This window comes from Zootoca vivipara, chromosome 14 (assembly GCF_965207765.1).
Source record: "Zootoca vivipara chromosome 14, rZooViv2.hap1.1, whole genome shotgun sequence".
Lineage (NCBI taxonomy): Eukaryota > Metazoa > Chordata > Lepidosauria > Squamata > Lacertidae > Zootoca > Zootoca vivipara.
The window spans coordinates 23,826,822-23,840,718 of NC_142597.1; the positions used below are offsets into that span (position 1 = coordinate 23,826,822).

The 13,897-nt window shown below is 44.6% G+C and overlaps 1 long non-coding RNA gene across 2 annotated transcripts in view; it reads right to left on the reverse strand.

Annotated features, from left to right (window-relative positions):
• The window catches only part of LOC118097159 (uncharacterized), a 97,103-nt gene extending 95,425 nt beyond the window's left edge, over nucleotides 1-1,678 (reverse strand). For both annotated transcript variants that reach the window (XR_015947132.1, XR_015947131.1), the window contains exon 1: nucleotides 1,539-1,678. This is a non-coding gene — a long non-coding RNA (uncharacterized LOC118097159). The remainder of the gene's footprint in view (nucleotides 1-1,538) is intronic.
• Nucleotides 1,679-13,897: the final 12,219 nt, after the last annotated feature.

A 13,897-nucleotide genomic window follows, 5' to 3' on the forward strand; every position in this document is an offset into this window, starting at 1 on the left:
AACAGGACCAGTGGTCGGGGAAGATGGGAATTGTAGTCCAAAACATCTGGAGGGCTGAAGTTTGGGGATGTCTGCATAAAAGAATAAGACCCATCTTAATGGCGGGAATACGATCAATTGTACATGCTAGGGTTACACCAGACCTAGGGCTGCAACACAGAGAATGCAGGGCCCAGCACCAGCTAGCCTCTTCTGATCACTCTGTACACTGCAAAGAACAGCTGCACCTGCTGGATTTCTACAAAGGACCATGTAAAAAGAACCCAATAAACCCATCTCTCAACCAGCATTTCACTCTGTGTCCAACCTGATGTCCCCTAGGCTCCAGAGATGCCCAGATGTTGTTGGACTCCAAATCCCATCAGCCCCAGCCAATATGGCCAATGGTGAGGGAAGTTGGGAGTTAAGTCCAAACACACCTGGACGACAACAGGTTCCCCATCTCTACTGTAGTGACTCACAAACAGGGGAGCAAATGCAAAAAAAAAAACACCCACACAACAAAAAACAACAAAAAAATCTTGTGAAGGCCTTCAAAACATAGAGAATTCCTCTAGATGACTTCACTATCTAAAACTGAAGATAGATACACACACAGAGAGAGAGAGAGGGAGAGGGAGAGAGGATTCATTTGTTTCTCATCACAAGTATTTGCCATGAACTATGAATACAATCTGGTTACAAATCAGGCTACTTTTATCATTGGAGTATATTGTCCTAAGTTTCTCCCGCTTAAAAAGGAGGCATGAAATACAATTAGACAGAAGCTGACCTTTGCAAACTGAAACCCCTTGGCTTTAATTCTCCTCAAATAATCTCTTTTTGGACAACTCCATTTCAGAAGAAAAGTCTCTACCCCCACCCCCAACATGAACTCCCTACACTCCTTTTCTTCCCATTTCAAAATGTACTTTAAAATATGGACACAGGCTGTTGAGGCACTTTAGTGACATCAAAGTGAAAATAACATCTAAAGTGATCCTTGTGGGTGGGGTGGGAAAATAAAGAGATCTCTTTCTTCCCGTTAATACAATAAGCAATATGAAAGGCACAGCAGAAGCGCCCCAATGTCCATTAGCATCAGCATTCCTATCAAGAAACTATAGTAGATTTAAATTTGTTCAGCAACTTTTCCAGGGTTCAGCAATCAATGAAAATCCCAATACTTCACTGTGAGAAAGGGGAAAAGATTCTTTTTAAAAATACGAAAGTTAAATACCCTTCTTGACAAACTCTTCAGAAACCACAAGAAATTTTTCCAGCTCAGCAATCCCTCTCATTTGCAGAGTAAATCTTTTGATGCCATTAAAAATAAGGAGTAGGAGAAACATTTTCCCTATGTTCCCCCCCCCTTCACTTTAAAATATCATAACCTGGACAGCATGCAGCTGTTTTGGTTAGGTCAGCAAATGGATAAAGAGTTTGCTCCTAGTCTGTTACGAAGTTTGAAAAGGAAGCGGTTAAAGACTTGGGTCCTCCACATCAATAAATAAAAACTTGCAAAACGCTCCTGGTTCGATAGTGTTAATAATACTGACCTGCATTGTATTCATTCCACCAGTAGCAAACTCTTCTCCTTTTCTCCCTCCCTCCCAAAAGACGCGCATTTGTGTTCAATCAGAACAGCACAAAAGAAATCAGCAAATTGTCTTCGTCTTAGCTATGTACAGTTTCCAACTTCTCCTGGATGCTACGGAAAGGAAAGCTGCCCCCGATGAAGGTATTCTTTCCACTTTGGAAAAGTAAAATCCACTCTCTTTTCCTGAGTGAGTTCAAATGTCGGGCTTGCCAGGCAGCAGTGAAAGGCTCTCTCAGTGGACAGGCAGAGTTCTGAACCGGTTGCATATCACACACTTAATGAGCATTGCCTCCTTCCCAGTGGTTACTCCTAGGGGAAGTTACACCTCCACATCTCCTCCAGAAGCCAGGAATGTAGATGAAACCAAAGTCCAGAAAAAAAACCCTCCATCAATAGCTAGACACGCCCCCCCGCATGCACACACACACATACACACTCCCGGGTCAAGGAATGCAAATTGCAACTTCTAAGTCCGTTTGTCAAAAAGGACACGGGTATTTTTTAAAAAAAACACACACACACTTTCTCTCTTCCATACTGCACTTGGCAAAGTTTCCTTTCTGCTTCGCAGTCATCTCCCAGGAGAGCATTGTAGTGTGTATTGTGCTCCAAGGAATGACTCCATTCCCTAACAATATCTGGAGGAAAGTTTATCTCGGATATAATAGTACATCTGTGTGGTGGGGGTGGGGGGACAAGGGAAACAGTTCAAGCTGGCCAGCACATTTGGGATCCTCAGTTTTTATTTTCTCTATAAACATTACATGAGCAGCCAGAGGATTGGGATGTGTGTCGCCACTTTTTATTCTGCGTCTTAAGAAAGGAGGAGTTTGAGGGGCCCTTTTTATGTATTAGGGGAGGCAAGTTGCAAAGCAAAAAGCAACAGAAAACATTTGCATGAATTATGTTAATTAATTCAAAACTGTTTCAGAAGGATCGTTTTTACAAACTTCACCCAGGTTATCATTTCTCACATGCTAACACTTTTAAAAATGAACTAAGCTGTGTAATGCACTGATAAATAAGTCTATAATAATAATTTTTAAAACGGCTTCACTATGTAAGCTACAACAAGCCAATATCTTTAAGATATTGAGTGGGAAAGGGAACTTTGCTCTATGATTTATTGTTATTTTAAATCACGCCCAAGGGAGATTGTGACCACCCAGGAGAATCATGGGAATCGTGGTCCCCAGATGAAAGCAACAAGTGAGTTTGTGTGCCTGAGGGAATGAATGCTGTCCGGAAGTAGCAAAAGGATATTAGACACCTTCAAAAGCTGTATGAAAGACAGGAATTAAATAGGTATAAGAGCTCCTATCGCTGCACCTTCGTGCTGGGTTAAGCTGTACCTGTTGAATTTCTGTGGGTCCCACAATTGGTAGAAATGTAGCACTGTGAGGGGAGTGTCATTTAACAACTTTCAGCGCCCTTGACAAACTACAGCTCCCAGGATTGTTTGAGGGAAGCCATGACTGCATACCCTCCAGCATTTCTCAGATGAAAATAGGGACGTTTTATTCCACAACAGGAAGCTTCTCCCGCATTTGATCTCCCACATATGCATATTTGTGACCTTGAGCCAATTACAACCTCTCAGCCTGAGCCTAACCTACCTCACAGGATTGTTGGGGGGGGGAATGTGCGAGGAAAGGAATCGTGTACAACACCTTCAACAGATAAATGGAACGAAATAGAATTATAGCTGTAAGCTGCCTTGTGTCCCTGTCAGGCTTGCCTTCATCCGCAATAAGCAATTAAAACAAAAGCACGCATTAGCCTACCTTGTGGACAGCCTGAAGGTGAAAAACTAGACCCAAAGGAAGTAGATCCTCTTCCAGTTTTCCCCAACATACCGTATTTTTCTGTGTATAACCCCCCATGTATAAGACGAGCCCTATTTTTTAAAAACCCAAAATTAAGAAATTAAGTTGTTTAGCTTTTGGGGGGTTGGGAGAGGTCACTTCCACCAATCGCTCACCCGCCTGCCCGCCACTGCTGATCGCATACCTCACCGCAGCCGCCAATTGTCTGCCTGCTTGCCGCCACCAACAGCCCACCCACCCACTTGCCGCAGCCTCCAATCACCTAGCCCCCTCGCTACAGCCGCCAATCGCCTGCCCAATTGCCACAGCCACAGCTACAGCCAATCAGCAGCAGGCCTTGCCACAGCCACCAATCACCCTCCCAATCGCTGCTGCCAATCTCCTGCACATCCACCCTCTGCATTCACTATCCATGTATAAGACAACACCCAATTTTTGTCTCTCTTTTTCTAGCAAAAAGCATTGTCTTATACACGGAAAAATACGGTACATAAAGGCAGGAGTTTTCTAATAAGACCAAGGTGATGGTATGTGGTGAGGAAGGAGTGCTAAACTCTCGGTCTCTGCTTTCCATGTGTCTCTCCAATCCATAACAGCCTGGTGGCTGTGGCCAAGGGCTTGTCTGGTCCAGCATCCTATTCTCACAGTGGCCACCCAAATGCCTGTGAGAAACCCTCAAGTAGGACCCAAATACAAGAACACTCTCTTCTCTTGTGGTTTCCAGCAATGGACATTCAGAAGCATTCCTGTCTCCAAACATGGATGCACAGCATAGCCGTCCTGACTGGTATCCACTGAGAGCCTTCTCCTCTATGAATTCGTCTATCTTTATTTTAAAGCTATCCAAGTCACTTGTCATCGTTGACTCCTGTGGGAACGAGTCCCATAGTTTAACTATGAGCTGTGTGAAGGACTTTCTTTTATCTGTCTCCCAGCATTCAGTCAGCTTCATTAGATGGCCACAAGATTTAGCCTTAGGAGAAATGGAGGAAATGTTTCTTGATCCATTTTCTCCATGCCATGCATAATTTTATCTGCTTCTATCATTTCCCCTCTTATTCACCTTTTCTCTAAACTTATAAGCCCCAAATGCCACATCCTTTCCTTAGACTTCCCACCCCTTTGCTCAGTTTGTGAATTAAACAGATCCCAGTCAAAATGAACTGTTTTGCCCAGAGATTTCGCCAAAGCCTTGACAGGATCGTTTTTGCCCAGACGAGATAAAACCTGTTTTCCTTGTGTTTTTTGCTCATCGCAGACAAGCAGCAGGGCACTATCAAGCATGCCAGTCTTGTCATATGGTGCCATCACATGGCCTCAAAGCACTGGGAAGCAAGAACTGGCACTCCAATTCTATCTGTTTTTCACAATAGGCCACCGCCCCCTTGTGATGATGCAGTTTCAGGTCTGGGAGCCCTCAAGGATGCAATGGTGTCGATTCAGGCAGCAACTATGCTTTGCCTTTTCTCCTTTCAAAGAGATTCCTACGAGTGAAGCTAAACATCGCCATTCTTTTGACTTCAATTTATGTGCACATCCTAAGTAGATGTCAGAGACCAGGCTGAGGAGTACTGCTCTGATAATGAATGGTGGGAGCCTCCTCCCCACTTGCTCCTGACCCAGCAGTAGTTGAGCGGTATAGATTTGGAACAGTGGTTTGCAGAGGGGCATAGTTCTGAAGTCAAAAGTTGGGATGAACTGGGGGTTGAACAGCAAAGTGAAGAAGAACTGGAAGAGACTCTCTCTTGTTAGAAAGTGTCCATGGTCACGTAGAGCAGATAAGGTGGCTACACAAAAAGCACAGTGGTTGCAAGATTAGGTTGCAAGAGGCAGAAGTGACTAGGGGGAAAGTGGGTGGAAACCTTAATTGGGAACACCGTCATTTCAAGAATGGCTGCTTTGTTCTTTTGCTGTGATCATTAAAGATTCTTTAAATGGTAAGCAACTCTTTTTGCTTTGCCCTGCTTATCTACGGCCAAAGGGTGGGGGAGCCAAGTCCCCGAAGCCTGACAGTAATATGTGCCATGTGGTATAAGGGTTAGAGTGTAGGACTAAGAGGCCAAACCCTCCAACATTTATCCAATGGAAATAAGGATGCCCTAAGGAAAAGTGGAACATTCCAAGATCAAATCAGAAACTGGGATGGTTTCTGCAAATCTGGCACTGTTCCTAGAAAATAGGGACACTTGGAAGGTCTAGGAGGCATGGGACACCAGAGTTGAAATCCACACTCAGTCACAAAGCTCAGGCCAATCACTGTCCCTTAGCCTAACCTACCTCACAGTGTTGTTGTAAGGATAAAATAGGAAGGGGGGAAACCATGTGTGCAGTCAACTTGAGCTCCCTGGAGGGAAAGTGAGCAAGAAAACTAATAAATACATAACCAACAAACAAATAAATGCTCCAGAGTTGATTAAAAGTGAGGATGTTGAAGGGAGTTTTCTGTCTGAGGAAGCATTCCTTACGCAGTGTGACCCTTCGCTGCACCAGGAGACTGGGGAAATAGACCACCTAACCCATCACAAGAGGGTGACTTTTAAAGGCTTAATTAAACAAGCAAACCACAAGATGCCTATTAAAATCCAATAATGCAGTATCTGAAGTCAAACCAACTCATAATTATGGTACCCCCAGCATTAAAATCCCAGCCCAAATGAAAGCATTGTTCAACACTTCTAGAAAAGATAGGATAGGACAGGACAGGACAGGACAGGACAGGACAGGATAAGATAGATCTTTATTGTCATTGTCCCCTTGCGGGAACAACGAAATTTCTCAGTTGCTTTATCAACTCAAATCAAATCAAATAAGACACTCCACATAAATTAAAATACTAATAAGTGCAATAGAATACAGAACAATATAACAAATAAATAAGATGACTTCAGAGTCCAAAGTTTCCATTTAAGAATTGTAGAGTTGGAAGGGATCCCAAGGGTCATTGAGTTGACCACACTGAAATGCCAGAATCTCAACTAGATCACCCATGACAGATGGCCAATGTCTGCTTATAACCAAGTGAGTCTGGGAAGTCATAGAATTATAGAAGCATAGACTTGTAGAGTTGGAAACGGCCCAGAGGGCCATCCAGCCCAAACCCCTGCAATGCAGGAATCTTACATAACAGACGGCCACTTAACAACTGCTTAAAAACCTCCAATGAAGGGGAGTCCACCACCTCCAGAAGGGAGTCCGTTCCATTGTCTAACAGCTCTTACTGTCAGAAAGTTCTTCCCGATGTTTTGTCGGAATCTCCTTTCTTGTGACTTGAAGCTATTGATGTAGATCCTACCCTCTGGAGCAGGAGAAAACATGAGACAGCCCTTGAGATATTTGAAGATGGCTATCATATCTCCTCCCAGTCTCTTCTTTTCCAGGATAAACTTACCTACTTCCCTCAACCGTTCATGCTCAGAGCTGGGCAAATCTGCAAGGGAAGGTGCAGTTTCATAGCAGCACCCCAACATTTTATTTTGCAGGGCTTTGTTAGGGGGTGCCTAGAGGGCCCGAGTCCCATGTCTGTCATGCTGGGCCCCCATAATATCTGCCTAGGGATGGAAGCAATTCAGTCCAAAATGCCGGGGAATTTTCATGGGAACATTTTTTTTTAGTTGCAAATTGGTATGGAAATGTAGAGAACTGAGCTTAAGATTGAGGGAAGAGAAACCATAATTGTCAGATTTGCCTGTCTTTACATCCACCCACCCCTCCCTCCCCACTTTTTGAAAATAAAATTGTTTTAAAACTCTGATTATGGGGGGGGGGGCTTGGATTACTACAATGCACCTTCCTGGTGAGACCCCAGTGCCCAGCCACTGCAATTTGCAACATGCAATAGCAGTGTGGAGAGGGAAAGGGTGCTATGTGGATTAGGGATGGAAGAGACGTTCAGTTCTGTTCACATTTGAATGATGTGAACTTCTCTAATTTTGCACTTTCCCTACCAAAACTGAACTGAAGAGCAGCTACCCTTCGAAATTCACTCGATGCAAATTTCACAATGCAGATCTCCTATGAAGAAAATGTTCTCATGGATTGGGGAAATGTGTGCATACAAGAGTGTGTGTGTGTGTGTGTGTGTGTGTGTGTGTGTGTGTGTGTGTGTAATATGCATTAGATATGGAGAAATTGCTTGCTATGGGAAAGTTGAATACAAAAATATGTATACCACTAAAAAGGTACAGTCATACCTCAGTTTAATTACGATTCGGTTTGAGTACTTTCAGTTTAAGTACTCCACGGACCTGTCTGGAACGGATTAATCCACTTTCCATTACTTTCAATGGGAAAGTTCACTTCAGGTTAAGTACGCTTCAGGTTAAGTACAGACTTCTGGAACCAATTGTGTACTTAAACCGAGGTACCACTGTATTGGATTTTTGTTTTTTATTTTTTTAACACACGCACACCAATATAGAAATGTGAATTTAAGAAGGGACAAATGAGAGATGGAGAGAAACCAACACTGACAAATTTGTCCTTCTGTAGTGAGGTGGAGGCAGGTGAGAAGTCATGTTAGACGCTGCCAAAGGCTCGTCTTAGTTTTAACATGCACATAATCTGCCGTTTTTGTCAAATACATTTCGGGTGGGACAGAGGCCCCAATTCAGTGGACCCAGAAAATTCTATTGGTCTGCCATAGATCAGAATAAGCCTTGTCAGAAAAAGCAAGAAATTAAGGTTGTATCCAACTAATGGGTCAGAATAGACACATTGAAAATAAATGGGCATGACTAACTTAGACGTATTAATTGCAATGGGCCTACTTCCAGTAGGGCTTGGATAAAATTTTGGGTGTGGAGTTCAACGTGGCACTAATATGATTGTTCTATCAGCAGAAGTGCTGTTCTGGGATTCTCCCACCCCCCACCTACCCCACCCCCAATCGTGATGAGAGCCCTCTGGTTTGTGTAAACTGGTCTCTCAATTTGTGTGACTGCATTTCTCCTTTGGGCAGAGTTGGCAGGTGACCCCATATCCAAGCTCCTGAGTCTAGCTTGCTCCAAGGTCAACTGGGAAGAATGCTCTTGCAGGCAACTTCACCTCTCTCCACCACCATCAGGTCCACCCTCAAGGTGTGCAGGAGCCACATCTGAGAGCCACATTCCCAGCCAAATACTGCACAATAAGGGGCATGTGGTGGCCCATCAAGGGATTGAGAAAACTCTTATATTTGCAGCTCTTAAAGCACTGGGGGGGGGAGGTCATTGAGAAGTGGGCAAGGCACACTGCAAGGATGGTGAACTGCATTCAGCACCATGTAAGCAGGCCTAAATGTGTGGGTGTCCTATATTCAATAAGACTCGCCAGCTAGCACTTTCCATTTAGTGGCAGGCATACAGACAGCGAACAATTTAACGAGCTTGGGAATATACAATCATCACTTCAGCCTTTCAGGCAATAAACCCTGATGTGCCATGTCCTTCACCCACTGCAGCAATTTTAATCCACTTGAGTCGGTTTAGTGAGTGTCTTCTAGAAGGAAGAGATGGAAACCCAGGTAATTAATAAGAGCAGAGCTTGAACCTCTTTTCAGGGGTGAAATGCTCCATGAGTATTAGCACACTGTTATTCAAAAGATTTAAAAAAAATGTCTCCAAGATGTCTCTGTGTTACAAAGGCTTTGGAAGAAAGCATTTTAAGTTATTCCAGAAATGATGGGAGAATGCACCATTTATTTACTGAATGCCCTTAATAAATGTTATGCCATCTTTTGTAACCAAAATATGGAAACACTGAGAATGCCACATGCATCCAAAGAATGTTTAAAAAATATGGAGATTAACCAGTGAATGTGAAGAGTCACCTATGGTCAGTGTCAAACATTCACTGGGTAATAACTGAGTTGTGGCCATGGACAACCACTAGATTGAACATATGAAGATGTTTTACGTTCTGCCCTGGTGTACTTCGGGGTTGGAGGACCTCCAGATGCTGTGGGACTCCAACTCCCATCAGCCCTAGCCAACAGGACCATTGGTCAGGGGCAGGACTGTAGCTGGGGGGGGGTTGCTAGCCGAGTGTTTTGCCCCAGGTGAGGCACCATTGAGGCCCCCAACCTGTGTGTGTATACAGTGGTGCCTCACAAGATGAAATTAATTCATTCCACGAGTCGCTTTGTCTAGCGATAATTTCGTCTTGTGAAGCGCGGGTTGCCACGACAAAAAAAAAAAACCGCCGAAAAACTTCATCTTGCGAAGCACGGCCATAAAAAACTTCGTCTTGCAAGTCACCAAAACCATTGCAAGACGCTTTCGTCTAGCGAGTTTTTCCATTGCGGGAGCCATTCGTCTTGCGAGGTACAACTGTATATACAGTATACACAAATGTGGGGTGTGTGTGTGCCATATTGGGTCTTTGACCCGGGTGGAAATACAGTAAAGCCTAGTTTCGTGACGCGAGTACTAGTTCAGCAACATTTAGAGGTCCACGGGTTTCCAATGCCTGGTCCCCTTTGACTGGCAGTTTCTCTCTCAAGGTACTGGACAAAACACACTATTTATGGTAGTATGGTAGCCTGTGCTTGTGCATCAAAGGGTTAGGTGGCAATGTTTGCATTATTAACAACAGAAATGGCAAGGCAAATGAAAAATCAACATGTTGATTGAAAGATCATAGGGAAGAAAAGATAAACATTACAAAGGCATCATGTATTCATGTGTTTGTTTGCTTGTTTGTTTGTTTGTTTGTTTGTTTCTTAACATAAGATGGCCCACCTAGTCCAGCATCCTGTTCTCACAGTGACTACCCATATACCTGCGGGAAACCCTCAAGTAAGCCCCAAATACAAGAGCACTCTCCCCTCCTGGCATTTGGACATCAGCCTCCGCTGATTCACTGACCTCCGAGCCCCTCTCCAGTATGATTCTTTGCATATGATGAAGATTACAATAGCAGGCACAGTCTAACCATTTTACATTAGCTGCTGAGGTGGTTTCCACATGTATCTAATTCCATCCAAAAAGCTTCTGCAATGCTGGTAGTCAATTGCATACATAATCTTGTCGCTCCGTGTGATATTCCCATGGTGGTGTCCTCCCTTCCTGTGGGCTGGCTGAAACCTTTGTGTATGGAGACACTTCAGGAGATTCTGCTGAGCTGAACAGGAAACCAATTCCAGGACACAGGAACGTAGGAAGCTGTGTTATACTAGAGGCGGTCTTTGGGTAGTGCGACTAGGGCAGCTACAGCACAACAATGCTGTAGAACGGTGCACGAGAGTCAAGGGGTGCATGATTTTAGTGTCACACATTGTGGGGCTAAAACTTGAGAGCCCAATGTCTGCCACTGCTTATACGGAAGCCGACCATTGAGTCTATCTAGCTCAGTAGTGACTGTACCATTTACTTCCTGGCAGCCTCTTTCCAGGGTTTCTGATAGGGGGTCTCTCCCAACCCTACCTGGAGATGCCCGGGATTGAACCTGGCACCTTGTGCATGCAAGGCAAGGGCTCTGCCACCCAGTTACATCCCTACAGGCATCACAGCTCTGCTCTAGAACCTCAACCACGTAGGAAAGCTTTTAAGTAGCCATCGTCCCGTCACAATGACATTTGAATTGGGCCTAAGGTGACATTGCAAACCCCGAGTGTAGGTGGAACATATAGTCTGAATTAACAAAATGAATCAGTCCTACATGGGTCTTACTCAGAGAGCCAGTGTGGTGTAGTGGTTAAAGTGCCAGAGTAGAAGCTGGGAAGCCAGGGTTCAAATCCCCACTCAGCCATGAAGCTCACTGGGTGACCTTAGGCCAGTCACTGCTTCTCAGCCTAACCTACCTTGAAGGGTTGTTGTGGGGATTCAGTGAGAAGGGGTGAGTCATATACAGCACCTTGATCTCCTTGAATGAATGAATGAATGAATGAATGAATGAATGAATGATCGCCTGTTACGTTCAGTGGGACTTACCCCCAGCTAAGTGTGTATAGGATCACAGCCTAACCCTGTCATTTATTAACAGCAGAGGTGAAATATTACTTGCAGGGCTTTAAAATTAGGGCATCCTTGTTGCCAGGGCATTACCAGAATAGGAGATGGAAGAACAGTATCAGGTACAGTCTCTCCTTCCAGAAATAGATGCCACCTTCTGATTTTATAAACAAAAATGATCTCAAGGAAAGTAAGAGTGGCACTTCAACTAAGGATTGGGTGGCATGCAGATTTATTTAAATGAATCCAATTTTCAAAGTGCAACTGATAGGGGGTTTTTTTTTTGGGGGGGGGGAATGCTTGAGCAGAGTCCTGGTGCACAGGCCGTGTAGAATTTTCTTCCCAACGCACACACACTTTTGTTGGAAATAAGTATCTTCCTACAGCTAAACAGACCAAATAGCTGAGGATTCTTTCGGAAGCATTTCTCTAGGTAGCATGAGGTGTCATTCATAGCAGCCCTGGAGGAAACAGTCAATGGTTAGTGATATACGTTTGTGTTTTCTTTTTTTAAACTTTAGAAGTGCATTTAAAGGAGAATAAGATTGTCTCCTCCTCCTCCTTCTCCTCCTCACCCCTCCACTACGTGCTCAGACTTTCCATCACTTGGGGGCCCCAAAGTATTCACTATTATCAGTTGAGTCACGTCTAAAGCCAGGCAAAAGGTCATTCCAGGTCATTCCAGAGATGAAAGGAAAGGCTAAAGTATGTGGGGGGGGGAGAGAGGGAGCTTGAGCTGCAGAGAAGGAGGAGGAGGATTTGGGGGGGGGCATGTGGAAAGAAGTAGTGAAGGAAAAGGATGAAGGTGAAGAAAGAAGAGATGAAGGGAGGACATCACCCGGGATTATGCACAATGTTATTTGCAAGGAGGCAGGAACAATTCTGGGATCCCAGTGTCTATCTGTCTGTCGGTTCCCTGTCATCCCCCCACAGACTGAGAGCCTGAACTTGAATCCATCTCAACTCAAGGGAGGCAACTATCGCTGTTCAAGGTCACCGTTTTAATTCATCTCCTTTGCCCAGATTTTTCTTTCTTTCTTTCTTAAGTCCTCTAATAAAGGATGAATGCATGAGAGGGGGGTGGGGAGGGAGTAAAGCCCATTCATTGTTTCCTGTATAAATCTCACTATCCTTTGTTTGGTGTGGGGGGGGGGAGAAGAAAAGAAAAGAAAAAGAGGAAAGAGAGACAGAGAGAAAGATATGCACGCTCCATTCGTTTTATCGCAATATCTATTGGCAATCGATTTTGCATTCAAGGACGGAATTTTTTTAAAAAGCATAAATGGCACTGCAGAAGCTAACCTCCCTCTCTCCTCCTCCAGGCGGGTGAAATGTCCAGCCAGGCTCATCAGTCATTCTTGAATCCATTCCAAGGCTCGCTTCTCCACACACACAAATAAGCGCGCGCGCACACACACACACACACACAGACACTTTTCATCTCCAACCCTCACGTCAGCTCTTGCTGTACTTCTCTAACAAATCATTTTTGTAGGACAAGCAATTGGTGCTTTTCCTTCCTTCCACCCGCCTCCCCTCCTTATTCTGGTAGACAAGGCAGTATAAACCAGGCATGGCTGCTATGAAACTGTCAATGGGAGCAGAAGCTTCCTTAAGGTAGGTCCTTCACTCTTCTGCAATTTGAAGCCCTTTGTGGCAGCATAAAGACCTTCGTGAGGTTCTCCTTTCCCTGCCCCCAGCTTGCTGCAACATGAACCTTAGTTGGGGGGGGTGAGCCCCACACTGTTGGATGAAGTTCATTGGGCAAAGGAACGCCTGCTAGCAGGACATCAGGGTGTACACACACATGCACACACACACACGAAAGATTGGTGCCTCATTATTCCGGAGCAACTAACTGCTACATCCTCAGTTCTAGACTCATTATAAAGCAGGGATGGGGACTACCTGTGGCCTGCCAGATATTGCTGGTCTACAGCTCCCATATTTCTTGAACATTGGCCATGCTGACAAGGGCTGATGGGAGTTGGAGTCCTCCATTATCTGGAGGTCCTAAAGTTCCTCATCCAGTCCTAATGATCACTAAGACTAGATAGTGTTTAAATCAGGCATCCCCAAACTGTGACCCTCCAGATGTTTTGGCCTACAACTCCCATGATCCCTAGCCAACAGGACCAGTGGTCAGGGATGATGGGAATTGTAGTCCAAAACATCTGGAGGGCCAAAGTTTGGGGATGCCTGTTTAAATGTACGTTTTACACGGATCAATGCCTTGTCATGGCGAAGGGGCTTGAATAACTCAGAGAAGCTATCAGCTATGCCATGCAGGGCCACCCAAGATGGACAGGTCATCTTGGAGAGTTTTGACTAAACATGATCCACCTGGAGAAGGAACTGGCAAGCCACTCCAGTATCCCTGCCAAGAAAACTCCATGGACAAAGACAACAGGCATATAAAAGTTATGACGCTGGAAAATGAGACCCTCAGGTTGGAAGGCGTCCAACATGCTACTGAGGAAGAGCGGAGGACAAGTACAAGTAGATTCAGAGCTGATGAAGCGGCTGGGCCAAAGCCGAAAGGTAGCTCAGTTGTGGATATGCCT